The 16,943-nt window shown below is 42.7% G+C and overlaps 1 pseudogene; it reads left to right on the top strand.

Moving 5' to 3' along the window:
• The first annotated feature begins 16,386 nt into the window (after nucleotides 1-16,386).
• Nucleotides 16,387-16,592, top strand: LOC144503194 (small nucleolar RNA U3; annotated as a pseudogene).
• Nucleotides 16,593-16,943: the final 351 nt, after the last annotated feature.

Genomic DNA, 16,943 nt, shown 5'->3' with positions numbered 1-16,943 from the left:
TGCGAATAAAAACAAATTGTGAAGGATGCAGCATCTGTGTCTCCGCTAGGAGTCGGCTTCAGGAGAAAGGGGATAATTGGTGAAAAAAAAATTGACTTTGTACAAATGAAAATACAACAGTTTGAAATTTGAAATGTTTATCTAAAACTTCCAACCAATACAAAGTTTTGAAACAATCTGCTGTAATTTACATCATTGTAATGAATGGAAATATAAAAGTTGACATGGTTGTAAGTTATGGATTGTGTTGTAACTCAGTGGTGAATGTTGTCAGGTATATGACCTTCCCGGATTCTGAAGTGAATTCGAACACTCCTACCACTGCCCAGGCTGAGATTACTAACCAAATTTGATTTTATGGTGACCTTTTTGATTATGTTCTCTGGACAAGTGCTCAGCAAGTATTTAATTCTGCAGGTTGTGTAGGAACAGTGAACTATTTTGTATCTAGAAACTGCTCAATATAGTGAGGCTTTCTTCATGTGACTCCAAGTCGAATGTATAGCCTATGATGCGCAGTGTGCAAAATGTTAATAAAATTAAAAATGAACAATTATCCATATTTTTTTCTTACAATATTCTAATTCAAATAGGAAAAGGCCTCGGACTTGAATGGAACAGCTCCACCCATTAGTGCTCTTTACAGATATGTAAACCCGTTTTCTTTCCAGAAATCTATGCAGTTATCTTTTGAATCTTTTTATATGACCTGCTTCAAATGCCTTACCGATAACGTTCTCCCAACTCCATTCCTCTTGGATAATAAATTCCACCCGACTATTAACTTGTGTCCCAAAGAGGAGGAATCCATTTTTAATTACACTGCTGATTTAATATACACAGGGTGCATTTAAGCAACTATAGTCAATGAACAAAAGTAAAAACTCAAAGCTGCTGGGGATACACAGCAGGTGAGTTGGCATCTGTGGGAGAAAGACATTTATTTTGGACATGTTTCATTGATCAGGCAAGTTTTTGGTCATCTGCCCTAATATCTCCTTATGTGGCTCAGTATCACATTTTGTTCCATAAGGCCTCTGAAACGCTTTGGGATGTCTTTATGGTGTTAAATGCGCTATATAATTGCAAATTGTTGTGAAAGGCTCACTTGCTGAAGTGCTGGAACCTGCTTTTCTTCACCAATATTCACTGACCTGTTATATCTTGCCAGCGTTTTCTCTTTCTATTTAAAATTTCTTGTGTTTGTAAATTTTCTTTTACTTTAAAGGTTGATTACTAGCTATCTTCAGCAAATCCGAAGTGAGCTGTAGCATTTTTGGGGGCGGCACGGTGCCACAGTGGTTAGCACTGCTGCCTCACAGCGCCAGGGACCCAGATTCAATTCCAGCCTTGGCTGACTGTGCGGAGTCTGCACGCTCTCCGTGTTTCTGCGTGGGTTTTCTCCGGGTGCTCCGCTTTCCTCCCACAGTCCAAAGATGTGTGAGTTATGTTGATTGGCCATGCTAAATTGTTCCTTAGTGTCGGGGGATTAGGAGGGTAAATACGTGGGGTTATGACCTGGGTGGGATTGTTGCTGGTGCAGGCTTGAGGGGCTGCATGGCCGCCTTCTGCACTGTAGGAATTCTAGTACATCTACCTAACAACGATTCATCAGTTAACTGGCACATTCTCCATGGCAATGCCTCTACCAATCTGAGATTACTTGCCAACTAGTCAGCACACTCTTCTCATGAAGTATAAACTTTTCCTTTTAGATTTGGCACTCTTGCAACTATCATGATGACTGCAAGATGAAAAACTTCAGTATATCTTTTCAGTGATACTTATTGCAAATATTTAAATATATGATGCAGGGGCTTACTGCTACAAAGCTGGTTTGATTATTTGCAGCGTTGGGTGGAATACCAATGAACAATCTTGCTCTTTGTAATTGAGCAAGAGCATCCATGTTACAATGGCGCGCACAAACATTTTTGGTCATTTTTGGGTTGGCTTGGCCTTTGCCTCCAATGCTGAATTCGCAATTGTAAGTTTGAGTCCAAGACTTGACCAACGTTTTCCCTCCACACGGAGACTAATTTCATCAGCCTTGGATAGACACTGGGTGGAAGAGGATTCTGCAACTGGATGGATCGCTTTAGGCGCCCATAGCTTGTCTCATGGCAGGTCAACTGGAAAATAGCAATGACCAGGTCTGTGCAGACATCTGTGGGTTGGATTGTTCCGTCTAAAATCAGGGAGAAAAGTTAGTATAAATATATCAAGGAATTTGGAGTGGGCAAAGTGATGTTCACATCTTTAAATAGATTAATAATATCAACTAAAAATATCAGAAATAGTAACTGTACAGTGCCTTAACCTATGGATTGGGGTACCTAACCAAAGAACTTTTATTTCAGTACAGCAAAGACATTTTATCAAAATTTGTTCTGCAGACTTTTTTAAGTCTTTCATCTTCCTTGTATCCGTTTCCAAATCTTCCCATACCTGCAACACAGAAACAGGTCCATGCCTGTGTTTATGCTCCAAACTTTCTTCTTCCCTTCCTATCAACGTATCCTATTCCTTTCCTGTGCTTATCCAACTTCCCCCTCTTTGCTATTTGCTTCAACTACTCTTTTTGTGGTGGCAAGTTCCACATTCTAATCTTTCCGGGTAAGGAAGTTTCGACTTAATTCCCTATCAGATTTATTCCCCACTGAATAGCTTACATTTATGATTCTGGTTCGGATCTGCACAAGTGACAACATCTCTACACTTACCCTATCAGATCATTCATAATATTAAAGACCTCTATCAAGTCAACTCTTGTCTTCTCTTTACTAAAGGGACCCCAACCTATGCAATCCTTCCTGAAGGTATAATTGCTCAGGTGTGATATAATTTGAGTAAATCTTTTTTACCCTCGCCAGTGTCTGTATGCTTTTTATAATGTGGAGACCAGAGCTATTCATTGTACTCCCAAACGTGGTCTAATTGAGGTTCTGAATAAGGTTAATCGAATCAAAAAGCAAAGAAATTATATCTCCCTCGACTTGATCACCAACTGTTTGCTTTCTCTTGGCTTTACGAACCTGCATAACTACTCGTAGCATGCTCACACATTTAGTTAGGAGTGTCCATGTGCCCAGTCACCCCAGGGGTGCTGGGGATGAATTCCTGGCCAAATTTGAGAATTGGCTTATCGTGCTTTCACAATCGTGGTTTGAGGACTGGGTGTTTCGAATCCTGTGGAGCACATTTCTTTGAGGCCTGGGGTCAGTCGACCACTGGTCTTGCGTTGTCTTGTTTTCCACGTTCGTTGCAACAGATCTTCACCACCCTCTGGGCTAGGTTTCTTGTTGGAGCCACAACGAGTTGCCTTCCACTTTACTACGACGCCACTCATCAAGAGATTGCAGTGTGCAGGTAGAGGGAGAAAAGTGATTATCAAAGCCAAGGAGAAGCAGATACAGATCCTTTAATCAGGAGGACTGAGCCATTTGAGTGAGAAGCTGAGTGCTGGGGACAATATATTGAAACGATGCATTATTTCTTTGTGGCTAACAAGATCACAGTGGAGGATACTACTCAGCCAAAGGTGATATTACTCAGTCTTTGGCCCATAAACATACAATTTAGTGAGGAGTCTAGCATCATCTGATGCTCCAGGCACACTTTGATCAGATAGTGGAATTGGTCAAACATCACTTTAATCCCTGACCTTCAATCATCATGTTGAGGTATAAGTTTCCTTCTGCCATGAGGGAGTCGAGGGGGACAGTCTCTAAGTTCATGGACAGATTGAGAGGGTGAGCAGAGCACTGTGCATTTGGCCAACTTTGGGGGAGAAGTTAAGAGACCATTTGGTCTGCAGGATCAACAGTCTCATAATACAAATGAGACTCTATGTACATGTTGCCTATTGTCCCTATTCTGAAGTCAGATCTGTAAGAATCTATGGAGACTAAAAGTTAATTGTAAACCAAGGAGCCCAGATAGATTGCTACCCTATTCCAAGGATGGAGGATCTTTATGCAAAATTAGCAAGGGGCCTAAAGTACACCAATTTAGATCTAAATCATGCAATACCAGCAGCTGATCACTCCCAAACGTTGGTTACCATTAACACCCACAAAGGCTTATATCAATTCACACGCTTACAATATGAAGTCTCAGCGGCCTGTGCCATCTTCCAGCGTACAATAGAAAGTTTAGTGTAGGGTATTCCCAAAATGGTTGTGAACTTGGGTAATATCCTAATTACTGGAATCCCACTCCGAGAAGCATAGGGCAAATCTAGAAGAGGTCCTAAAAAGACTTAAAGAAGCAGGAATTCAGCATCCACTTAAAATGAGAGAAATGCATCTTCTAGTTGGATGAAGTTACGTACGTGAGTTTTAAGGTGGATGTCAAGAGTCTACATCCCTTAAGAGGACAAGGTGAAAGCAATAAAAAAAAGTACCCCGACCTAAGAATGTGATGGAGTTAAAATCGTTCCTAGGCATGATGAATTATTGTAGGAGATTCCTGCAAAACATGTCTACGACATCAGCCCCATTATACTGGCTTCTGGAGAAGCATCAACGATGGAAATGGGGAACGGCGCAACAAGAGGCATGTGCTAAAGTAAAGCAAGCCTTGCACTCATCGACGCTGCTTGTACATTTTGAGCTGTTGTTGGGATTATTCCAGTTGGCACTATGAGAAGTCAGAGCAAGTCAGATGCTATCTACAGCATAGGGCAGAGGTAATGTGAGGATGGTATGTTATTGTGGAGGGGCTAGTGTTATATCCCACCCCAAGGACGACGTCTTTTATTACAGGACATTTAAAGTTCATTTATTAGTGTCACAAGTAAGCTTACATTCACACTACAATGAAATTACCCCTCGATGCCACACTCTGGTGCCTATTCTGGTACAGTGAGGGAGAATTTAGCATAGCCAATGCACATGACCAGCATATCTTTAGGACTGAGAGGGGGAACTGGAGCACCCAGAGGAAGCCAACGCAGACACGGGGAGAATGTGCAAACTCCACACAGACAGTGACCCAAGCCAGGAATCAAATCAACTGTGCCACGATGCACACCCTGGACAAAGGAAGAAAGCATTTGCTCAAAGTTATGTTTGGTGGTCGGGCATTGATAAAGAGATAAAAAGAAATGGTCAGCCAGTGCCGAGTTGTGAAGCCCAGCAGTCATTGCCGTCATCGACAGGAATGAATCCAAGGGAATGACCAGGTCACGATTGCACATAAACTTCACTGGACTGTTCGTGGGACTTATGTTCCTCATCCTGGTTGATGCTGATTCTAAATGGCTCGTGAAGCTAGTGAAGTCTACAACGACCTCCGCCACCATTGACAAGTTGTGGCAGATTTTTGCCTGAGGTCTTAGTGTCTGACAGTGGCATAGAATCCCTACAGTGCAGAAGGAGGCCATTCGGCCCACTGACGACAATCCCACCCAGGCCCTATCCCCATAGCTTAACAGCTGAGGAGTTCATAAATTTGTTAAGTCAAACGGCATATGCCACATTGGGTCAGCCCCTTAGCCATTCAGCCTCAAAGGAACAAGCTGCACAAACATTTAAAGCTTCAATGAAAAAGCGAATTCAGAGGCCACTGCCTTTGTACTTCGCAGGTTTCTTGTCGTATGACATTACGCCGAATGCTACCACGGGTTATTAATCATTAATGGGGCGCTGCCTCTCAACCCATTTGGATTTGGTATTTCCAGATTTGTCAGGGAGAATGGAGGTTAGTCAAGCTTCCCAGAAAGAACACCGTGGCTCCGAGCATAGAAAGAATGAGACCAATCTCACATTGTAGAAGTACAAGGTCACCGTGTGAAAAAACATGTGGATCATTTGAGGAAGAGAGTTGGGCCTGATACAGAAGACCTGTGGCAGACACGTATATGCCAGCTACTGATCCAGGGATACTGTGGCCTTTGTCCTGAGGAAGATGTCAACCCTGGGTTGATGAGGTGGCTATTTGCATCTGCCGGCCTGGATTTGTGGCTTGTTGAAGGACCCAGTGTCGAGCTGAGACGCTCCTCCAGAGTCGGGAAGTCTCCAGACCAATTAACCTTGTGATTGGACTTTCCCTTGGGTGTCCCTAATGTGTTATTGTGTCCACATGCTTATGTATAATGATCTTTTTGTTTGCGTTCATAGGTGGACTCAAGTTCGGGGGGGAAGGACTGTGGTGATATGACCCCATTAAGGAGGTGACCCTTAGTGGGTCACGTGATCAGGCTGGACCCTATGGGGAGGCTGCACGGAAAGTGGAGCCAATTGGGAGCGAGGGCACGCATCCCGGGGGGGGAGGACCCTCAGTTGGAGTCAGGGAGATGAAGAGAGTAGACTTGTGTATTAGTTCTGTCAGATCCTTATCTTGTACATATTTATTACAGTTAATAAACCATTCCTTGTTGGGGCCATAATGAATCATCTTCCAATTTACTACAAAGCTGAACCAACTGTATTGTTTTTTTTTCTGTCTCTTCCTACATGTACTTGTTTGAAAATGATCTTGCTGCACTGTTCAAGTTTTGAGAGTTTGTTGCTTCATTTGTTAAAAATGAAAAAAATCTTCAATAAGAAGATATTTTAAAAATTAAATGCTGGAAGAGTCATCCAGCTGACGCTAGAGGGAGAGTCTTGAAAAGCAAACCTCACTCTATATGACTGCCAGTTACTAGGCTGAGAAAAGAACAGGAATAGACTCAGATAAGAAGCACTTTGGATGATTCTGAGAAAACTGAATGTTTATGTAAAGGACAATGTAAGTCAAGAATAGAATCCCGACAAGGCAGAAGGAGGTCATTCGCCCTATCGAGTCTGTTCCGACTCTCCAAAAGAGCATCTCACTCAGGCCCTATCCCCATAACTCCTAATTATTCAGCTAATCCCCCTAACCTACACATCTTGGGACACTAAGGGGCAATTTAATATAGCTAATCCACCTAACCTACACACCTTGGGACACTAAGGGGCAATTTAACATCAACCTAACCTGCACATCTTTGGACTGTGGGAGGAAATCAGAGCACCTGGAGGAAACCCACGCAGACATGGGGAAAATGTACAAGCTCCATACAGACAGTTACCCAAGGCTGGAATTGAATCTGGTTCCCTGGCACTGCGAGGCAGTAGTGCTAACCACTGTGCCACATGTTGTGTCTGTTAAGTGTGTGTTTTTTGGTTGGGCAAAGAATGAGAAGGAGAAATTCCATTCTGTGGTATAAGTTCCCTCTGAAATTGTGTTTAGTTCGTGCTTTTAGTCACTTGTTACAGTAAATGTTTTTCAAGGTTTGTTTTAACTATACATTGAAAGTTCAAATTTCTTTTTGAAAGTTATTAATCTCTCTGGGAATAATAAAATCACACATTTTACATCTACATTACTTAGTTACTCAAAATAATTCAATAAGGTTATTTTAAAATATGATTTATTTTTTAAAAATTGCCTTCTCTTTTGAAATCCATGTTTTCTGTTTCTAGATGTTTTCTATTACATATTTCTCCTATAGCAGACATTATTTCAAAATGTCTATAGTTCCCTGGACTCCCTTTTAAATTTAGAAATCATGTTAGCCCTCAGACAGTCTTCTGGCAGTCTTCCCTTTTCTAATAAATTTTGAGTATCTATTCATTGAGTTTGCGATATCCCCCAATTTATTTTAATATGCAGGGATATAATTGCCTCATGCCAGGGACATGAGTTCAATTCTGGCCTTGGATGACTGATGCTCTGGTTTCCTCCCACATTCCAAAGGTGTGCAGGTTAGGTTGATTGGCCACGCTAAATTGCCCCTCAGTGTCAGGGGGGTTAGCAGGTGAATAGCTGGGGTTAGGGGGATACAGTGGGATTGTTGTGCAGGTTTGATGGACCAAATGGCCTCCTCTGCATTATGGGGATTCTATGATTGTATGATAAGCCTAAATGATGTGGGCGCGAAAGAGCATCACAGAGGACTGATCCTTTCCTCAACGTAAATTCACCCTAACATCATCAGACCCTGGACAAGCAGTTTCCACCTGAATACTTAATGGATATTGCTTGGACATATAATATGGGAGATGTCCCATTCCATTTCTTGGATTCCAGTTAGTTGCTGATTTTCTGACCATGGTGCAATGTGGCAGTAGTTTGGTGTATGAGGTGACAATGTATTGATTGGAACCCACGGTTTTGACCTGTTAAACTATTCTGATGTGCACCAGTTGGAAAGTATTCTACTGCCACTTCAGTGATTAAATGAGTACTATACAATCCAAAAATATTCCAAAATAAGGAAAAAGTGCTTAGAATTCGAAAACAATGGATGAAGAACACCCTCTATGTTGGACAGATGAAAACCATTTTGCTCGTCAACATTGCTTGTTGACTTCTCTGAGATTGGCATTTAATGTAGTTAGTTTGCAGCTTACACACTTTTTTATCGCAAGAAGCAAAATCAAATTATAATAACCACTGCACAGGACAAATACATCAAGTGACACAACAATATCATGACAAGACTGTGCCTTTAAGAAATGTATTTTAATCATGTTTTCCTGCAGGATGTTTCTGGCAGTCCCTGGCATTTTGTCGGAGCCGTGTTGTCTGCAACCGGTACCTCTATTGTTACTGAAGCAGTATAATTGACATCATATTTGTTTTAATCTGAACTAATGTAGTGTTCTGTTGTTTTAATGTTCCTATGGGATTGCAGAGTAGAGCTTGATTGGGATAATTGACAGGCCCGGTCATATGACTGGGGACAGCTATGTTTCCACAGAAGTCCAGCTTAGTTTGTCAGATGCTGTCTTGGAAGCTGCAGAGAGAGAGATTTATTATTTTCTGTCTCTGGATCTGAAGATTGGAAGCTGCGAGAGACTAGGCTTTGCTATCTTAAGGATATATACTTCTCTTAAAACAGATATTTGGATTTCTGTCTATAGTTGTTAAAAACTGGAAATCTAGTATTACATGAGCATACTTGTTTCAATGCTAACTAATTCTAAAGAAGGGTGTAGGCCTATGGGGTTGCTTTTAAATTGGAACAAGAGAGATAGCTAGCTGTTAAGAGTTATACTGTGTCATGTTTAAGTCTTGTAGTTGATAAAATTTATGCTAATTCTCTTTTTCATATTCTAACTATGTTCTTAAATAAACTTTGTTTGATAAAAGCTTCCTAGTGGGTCACTTGAATCATACCTGGAATGAAATACCTTATGCTCACCAATGCCAAAATCAAATGTAAAACTTAGGGTCTAAGTTTGTGAAGTTAGGCGAGCTTCACAAAACCCCTTGGAGTTTCTGGTCTGGGCCTTAACAATACATATAAAGTGTTATGACACCAATATCGGATCATGGTTAGCTCATCGAGGAGATATGGAGTGGTGATTAAGTGCTTTCTCGGGCAAATGAGTCATTCTCGGTCATTTATAACCAATATTCATGATGCCAGTTACAGAGCGGCAAACGAACAGCTTGTATTTGTACAAGGTATTAAATATCCCATTAAACAGGGCGTTGTCAAATCAAGTTTTGCAGTGAATTCAAGTGAGAGATGTGAATTGATGACTCAAAGCTTGGTTTCAAGGAGTGTCTTAATGGAGGTGAGAGTGGTATGGATGTGGAGAGGCTTAAGGAGGAAATTCCAGAGCTTAGGGTCTTGGTAGCTAAAAGCATAGCCAACAATAGTGGAATGATTAAAGTCAGGGATGCATAAGAGCACATAATTGAGAAGGAAATACAGCTTTTAATTATAAAGAAACATTTGTCTATACTTTCTAAATAATTTAAATATATTGTAAAATAAGGGCAGCCAAGGCTAAAGTCCCACGAGTTCATCATTTTGAAAAAGGTTTGTCCTTGCACGGACTGATTTGATTTGATTTATTATTGTCACATGTATTAGCATACAGTGAAAAGTATTGTTTCTTGACAAAACATACCGTTCATAGAAAAGGAAATGAGAGACTGCAGAATGTAGTGTTACAGTCATAGCTAGGGTGTAGAGAAAGGTCAACTTAATGCAAGGTAGGTCCATTCAAAAGTCTGACCAGGGAAGAAGCTGTGCTTGAGTAAGATAAGGAGGTAAGATTTACATAAACCTAAACTCTCAAAGTTTAGGTTTATGTAAATCTTACCTCCCCAATGGCCTAGTATAGAATCCCTACAGTGCAGAAGCAGGCCATTCAGCCCATTGAACCTGCACCGACTCTCCAACAGAACATCCCACTCAGGCCTGTAACCCCACATATTTACCCCACTAATCCCCTTAACCTACACATCCTGGGACACTAAGGAGCAATTTAGCAAAGCCAAACAACCAAGCCTGCATGTCTTTGGGACTGTGGGAAGAAAGCGGAGCATCCGGAGGAAACCCACGCAGACACAGGGAGAACATGTAAAAGAATCTTTATACAGAATGAAGCACCAGGCAGGGTGACAGTAAAACCACCCTAAAAGGCCAGAGGGTTTGAAGTTAGGTTGCTGGCCTGCACTGATGTGGCGGATCTTAGCTACGACAGCAATTTATCTGAGTGGCTGTGCGATCGAGAAGAATAATCAGCCAAGGCTCCTGCTCCCTGGTGAGTTTTATTGGAAGTGAGAGCGTTTGACTGCACACTTACAAAAGGCTTTCCCTTCTTGCTTAGAATTGGAGAAACAAAACCCAAGGGTCAGGAAGGCGTGCAGATAAACAAGCAAGTGATATTGCTTTCAACACAAAAGGAGCTACAGGTGGATTTCAGTCATTAGATCCCAAGGTGCTGGGACACTGAGACTCAAGTTTATTAATGCCACTCTGATCTAAGACTATTGATTGAATCACTTGTCACTGAACTCTGAATGAAATACATCAAGACAGTTGTCTTTATGTGCATTCTAGGAAAGCTCCATATACTAAATTTGTTCTGTTTTTTTATGGATCGTTTTCCAAATGCCAAATGGATATCTGGAATGTAATTGCAATGCTGTAGGTTTATTGAAGAGTTCACATAATACCACAAATAATGAGAGTAAATCTCATGTGGGGAGGCGATGGCCTAGTGGTATTATCGCTAGACTATTAATCCAGAAACTCAACTAATGTTCTGGGGACCCGGGTTCGAATCCCGCCAATTTGAATTCAATAAAAAAAAATCTGGAATTGAGAATCTACTGATGACCATGAAACCATTCGTCGATTGTCGTGAAAACCCATCTGGTTCACTAATGTCCCTTTAGGGAAGGAAATCTGCCGTCCTTACCTGGTCTGGCCTCCATGTGATTCCAGAGCCACAGCAATGTGGTTGACGCTCAACTGCCCCCGCAAGGGCAACTAGGGTTGGGCAATAAATGCTGGCCAGCCAGCGACGCCCATGTCCCACAAATGAATTTTTAAAAAATCAAAAGCAGGGTTACTGAAATAAAATTACCTGCCCAGAGTTGTGAGCCACCTGAAGGGCACCATTGGACAAGTCTCCTTCACTTGTAAAGCAGATCAGATTCAACATCAAAGGTGATTGTATTCCAGACATCCCGTGGGAGCAATGGGCCCTTATTTTTTTTTAAATGTGATGCATTCATGACTTCTACAATGATCCTTCACTTCGCCAGTTGTAATGAAAGCACGTCTCATACTGTAACAGCTGGAAGGTTAATATCATTTTAAATTGTGAATGTATATTTAAGTTTATTTATTGATGTCACAAGTAGGCTTACATTAACACTGCAATGAAGTTACTGTGAAAATCCCTGGTCACCACACTCCGGCGCCTGTTCGGGTACACTGAGGGAGAATTTAGCATGGCCAATGCACCTAAGCAGCACATCTTTCAGACTGTGGGAGGAAACCAGGGCACCCGGAGGAAACCCACGCAGACACGGGGAGAATGTGCAGACTCCGCACAGACGGTGACCCAAGCCGAGAATCGAACCCGGGTCCCTGGCGCTGTGAGGCGGTGGTGCTAACCAATGTATATATACATATATATATAGGCCCCAATCCAAAACAATAAGCGGTCATGCAATTATTGTTGTGGCTTTTCATGAGAAATGAGAAAGCATTCGTCCTTAAAGGTCTCGGTGCGTATAATCAGCCAGCTGTGACTGCTGGTAAAACTGCCCATAATTTCAGCAGCCGGATTCAACCTACTCACAATTAGCGAGATGTTGACCACAGTCTCGGTTCAGAGAAAGAACAGAAGAAACCACAGTTTGCTCATTTTCTAACAAGTGCGTGGTACGTTTCTGTCAAAACAAGACCGTTCCTCAGTACTGCCCTCTGGTCAGGCTAGGCAAGGTTGCTATTGTATTTCGATTTATATTTGCTGCTGCAGTAATGTGACTACTTGAAAATCATTTGGGTTTTGCTTCACTGAAAGGAAGTAAACAGCAAAGCGTTGATGAGCTCAGAAGCTCCCAGATGTGTATTTGAGACAAAACACAGTGAAAAACAATGATTAAGAAGTGCTGCAAGCAGAGAATCTGATGTTCCAGTTGGCGATTTTAACCCGAAAAGAAGCATTCGGCCTTGGATTCAGCAAACACTGATAGTATTTCCCACTGTAAGCCATGGCGAAAGGATAATGGGGCACAGGTTCAGGCTGGTAGGAGTCAGGAGGTAAATTAGTGTGGGTGAAAAGGCACGTCCTGGATGTTGGAATAGACTTCCAGTTCGCTAAAAGCCCCAGATTCATTTAAGAAACAGCGGGGTGTTGCGGCTGAGGGGAAAAAGAGAGAAAAAGAATAACTGTCGGCTTTATCTCGGTGAATGAGTTAAGATAAGCTCATTAGATTCCCTCGTCTGTGTTTATCTTCTGCAAAAACTGCAGTATCAGAAGGGAAAAGGCAACTGATTGGAAATCCAGTGCAAGCAATGCGGGTCTTTCATGTATGACTCAGTGAAGGGGAAGTGGCCCCTCACCCACAACACTCGGAGCTTGCACACTACATGAAGGTTGCTTTGTTGCTGAAGTGTGTATGAGTGCACTCAGCTGAGTGGAAATCTTCTTACTGTGCAGCTTTCCAATGCTGCAGTGTCTGTTCACACTTTGCTTACTTCCTCGTCTTGTTGTCGAGACTAAAATGTAGTGAAATCCATCTCTCACCCTTCAAGACATAACATTGCTCTACATTGCTACCTGCCATTTCCATGCAATTTCTTTCCTTCTAAACCCCAAATATTCTAAATTAAAGTCTCTCAACTGCATGACGGGTGGCACAGCGGTTAGCACTGCTGCCCCACAGCGCCAGGGACCCGGGTTCAATTCCAGCCTTGGGTGACTGTCTGTGTGGAATTTGTACGTTCTCCCTGTGTCTGCGTGGGTTTCCTCCGGCTGCTCCAGTTTCCTCCCACAGTCCAAAGATCTTAGAAAGAGAAATCTTAGAAACCCTACAGCACAGAAAGAGTCCATTCGGCCCATCGAGTCTGCACCGACCACAATCCCACCCAGGCCCTACCCCCATATCCCTACATCTTTTACCCACTTATCCCTCTAACCTACGCATCCCAGGACACTAAGGGGCAATTTTAGCATGGCCAATCAACCTAACCCGCACATCTTTGGACTGTGGGAGGAAACCGGAGCACCCGGAGGAAACCCACGCAGACACGAGGAGAATGTGCAAGCTCCACACAGACAGTGACCCAGGCTGGGAAACGCACCCAGGTCCCTGGAGCTGTGAAGCAGCAGTGCTAACCACTGTGCTACCGTGCCGCCCACAAAGATGTGTGGGTTAGGTTCATTGACCATGCTAAATTGTTCCTTAGTGTTAGGGGGACTAGCAGGGTAAATATGTGGGGTTATGGAGATAGGACCTGGGTGTGATTGTTGTTGGTGCAGGCTCGATGGGCTGAATGGCCTCCTTCTGCGCTGTAGGGATTCTACGATTTCACTTGATGGATGAATGGTGTCTGCAGACTGATTGTGGAGAGAACCGTGGACATAGGCCTGAGCCCTACTGTTCCAATGCAATAGAATAAAGGCATCTGTTTTCATTCACTTTACAACATTCGTATAACTTCAAAATAAAGCTTCTCCGCGCTCTCTCAGAATTGTTTTTGCAGTGCTGTTCCAGCTGTTTTATAAACTCATTTAATTGCATGGCTTGTTAAATCACAAACCTGAGTGGCAAATTGAGTACGATAACGAGACGTCATTGTAGAGTAAAAAAATGTCAACGGTTGACTGTACTGTGTTTAGAAACAATTTTCTGACTCCTATAAAGGCTACTTTGCATTCTATTTACCAACAATATGCAACACCATTGAAACAACAATTTAATTAGACTTTCAATTTAGTATGCAGAATGATATTGTCACTGCACGAGTAATCCAGAGATCCAGGGTAATGCTCTGGGGACCCAGGTTCAAATCTCACCACAGCAGATGGTGACATTTGAATTCAATAGAAGAAAATCTGGAATTAATAGTCTAATGATGAACATGATCTAATGATGACCATGAAACAATTGTCTATTGTTGTAAAAACCCATCTGGTTCACTAATGTCCCTCGAGAGAAGGAAATCTGCGGTCCTTACCTGGTCTGGCCTAAATGTGACTCTAGATCACATACTTGGACTATTGTGTGCAGTTTTGGTGTCCTTATCTGAGAAAGGATGTCCTTGCTATAAAGGGAGTGCAGCAAAGGTTGACCAGGCTGATTCCTGAACTGTTCCAAAGCAAGCTCGCGGAACAGCACCTCATCTTTCGATTAGACAAGTTACAGCCGTCCAGACTCAACACCGGAGTTCAATCATTTTAAATCATAACTTCTACCTCCATTTTGTTTCCTATTTTTTTGCTGGTTTTCCCTTGACTGTTTTCTGGTTTTGCTGTCGGATGGCACATTCTGCCATGCGCACCTTCTGTAGATACATGTTTTGGTTCTTGTCCCATTTGTTCATCCGACAGTATGAATCCCCCAGTAGTAGCAAGCAATAATAAACAAAAATAAAATTCACAAAGTAAAGGCCCTTCGTTATACAGTCACTTGGGCCATTCCCTGGGCCACAAACGCTTCCCCCACATCCCCATTTTCTTTGTATTTCTACTGGGTCAGCTGACCAGCACAGCATGTTGCCTTTGGTAACATCATTCCCACTCCCTTTGGCCTGACATCACTAACCAACCCCCCTTTTGTCATTTCATCTCTCCTTGTCTTCCAGCCAATTGTTTTTTTTAAATTCATTCGTGGGACATGGGCATCACTGGCTGGCCAGCATTTATTGCCCACCCCTAGTTGCCTGAGGCCCAGTTGAGAGTCAATCACATTGCTGTGGCTCTGGAGTCACAAGTAGGCCAGACCAGGTAAGGACGGCAGATTTCCTTCCCTAAAGGACATCAGTGAACCAGGTGAGTTTTTACAACAATCATTTCATGGTCATCAGTAGATTCTTAATTCCAGATATTTTTTATTGAATTCAAATTCCACCATCTGCCGTGGCGGGATTCGAACCCGGGTCCCCAGAACATTAGCTGAGTTTCTGGATTAATAGTCAAGCGATAATACCACTCAACCATCGCCTCTCTCTTCTATTGAGTTGGACGATCAGCCATGATTGTGATGAATGGTGGAGCAGGCTGGAAGGGCCGAATGGCCTCCTCCTGCTCCTATCTTCTATGTTTCTATGTTACACCACCTCCTTTGTTTTCACTTCAAACTGATTCCATCTTTTCACTTTTCCCAGTTCTGATGAAAGATTATCTGTTCCTCTCTCCACAGATGCTGCCTGACCTGCTCGGGTATTTCCAAACTTTTCTGTTTATATTTCACATTTCCAGCTTTTGCAGTATTTTGCTCTCCACTTGGACACGTTTGTTTGCACTTCTTGTACATAAAGCAAGCTTTGCACAGTTGTAAGCGCATTCACTGGAGCAGGCAGACTGGTTCCTGAACATGTTTGAAAATCTCCATTTGGTTGATTCAGTACGAGTCTTTCACAGATGCACAAGCACACTCCTCAGCCCTTCGCACTATAATGTTAATCAGATCTTATCTACTCCCGTTTAATTGACGCTTCGCAATGCACGAGATAGGATATCGGCTGGAACTCTACTACCTTGCCCGGCGCGGGCGAGGGTCCAACAATGGGAATCTCCATTAACCTCGGGTAGGAATTTCCAGTCTTGCCCGAGCGAGGCCGTTAAATCCCGCCCATGAACTCCAAGAAGCAGTGGGACCTGAACTCTTGAGATGTTTTGCACCATCATAGAAATGAGACAGCATAGAAGGGGGCCATTCAGCCTATCTTGTCCATGCCGACCCGAAGAAACCTAGGTGCCCTTTCTAATGCCATCTTCCTGCACATGGTCCATACCCGGCAGGTTACAGCACTTAAGGTGCAGATTCAGGTACTTCTTAAATGAGTTTAGGGGCTCTGCCTCCACCACCAACTCAGGCAGCCAATTCCAGACACCCACCACACTCTGCGTAAAAAGGTTTTTCCTCATGTCCCCTAAGATTATACTCTTAGAGATCATTTCCATAGTGTTTTCCAAGGGAAATGTGTTTCTAAAGTGTTTGGCCTCACAAACCATGAGGCCAATTTATAGTATTCTCTTCTGAGCAGGAAGCGGGTATTGAGTGTTGCTTTTAGCAACTGATCTGTGCCGTTGATGAGTGTTTCTTCTCTCTCTTGCAGAGATGGAGGGCACGTTCTAATTCTTCAGCCACTTTGTTTGAATCTATGATCCCTGTTTTTTCAACTTCCTAGTAAGAAGTTTAACAACACCAGGTTAAAGTCCAACAGGTTTATTTGGTAGCAAAAGCCACACAAGCTTTCGGAGCTCCAAGCCCCTTCTTCAGGTGAGTGGGAATTCTGTTCACAAACAGGGCATATAAAGACACAAACTCAATTTACATGAATAATGGCTGGAATGCGAATACTTACAACAAATCAAGTCTTTAAGATACAAACAATGTGAGTGGAGAGAGCATCAAGACAGGTTAAAGAGATATGTATTGTCTCCAGACAGGACAGCCAGTGAAACTCTGCAGGTCCAGGCAAGCTGTGG

The sequence above is a fragment of the Mustelus asterias genome, chromosome 13 (genome assembly GCF_964213995.1).
Source record: "Mustelus asterias chromosome 13, sMusAst1.hap1.1, whole genome shotgun sequence".
Lineage (NCBI taxonomy): Eukaryota > Metazoa > Chordata > Chondrichthyes > Carcharhiniformes > Triakidae > Mustelus > Mustelus asterias.
The sequence above is the reverse complement of the archived record's forward strand: the minus strand, read 5'-3'. Positions and strand labels throughout refer to the sequence as shown.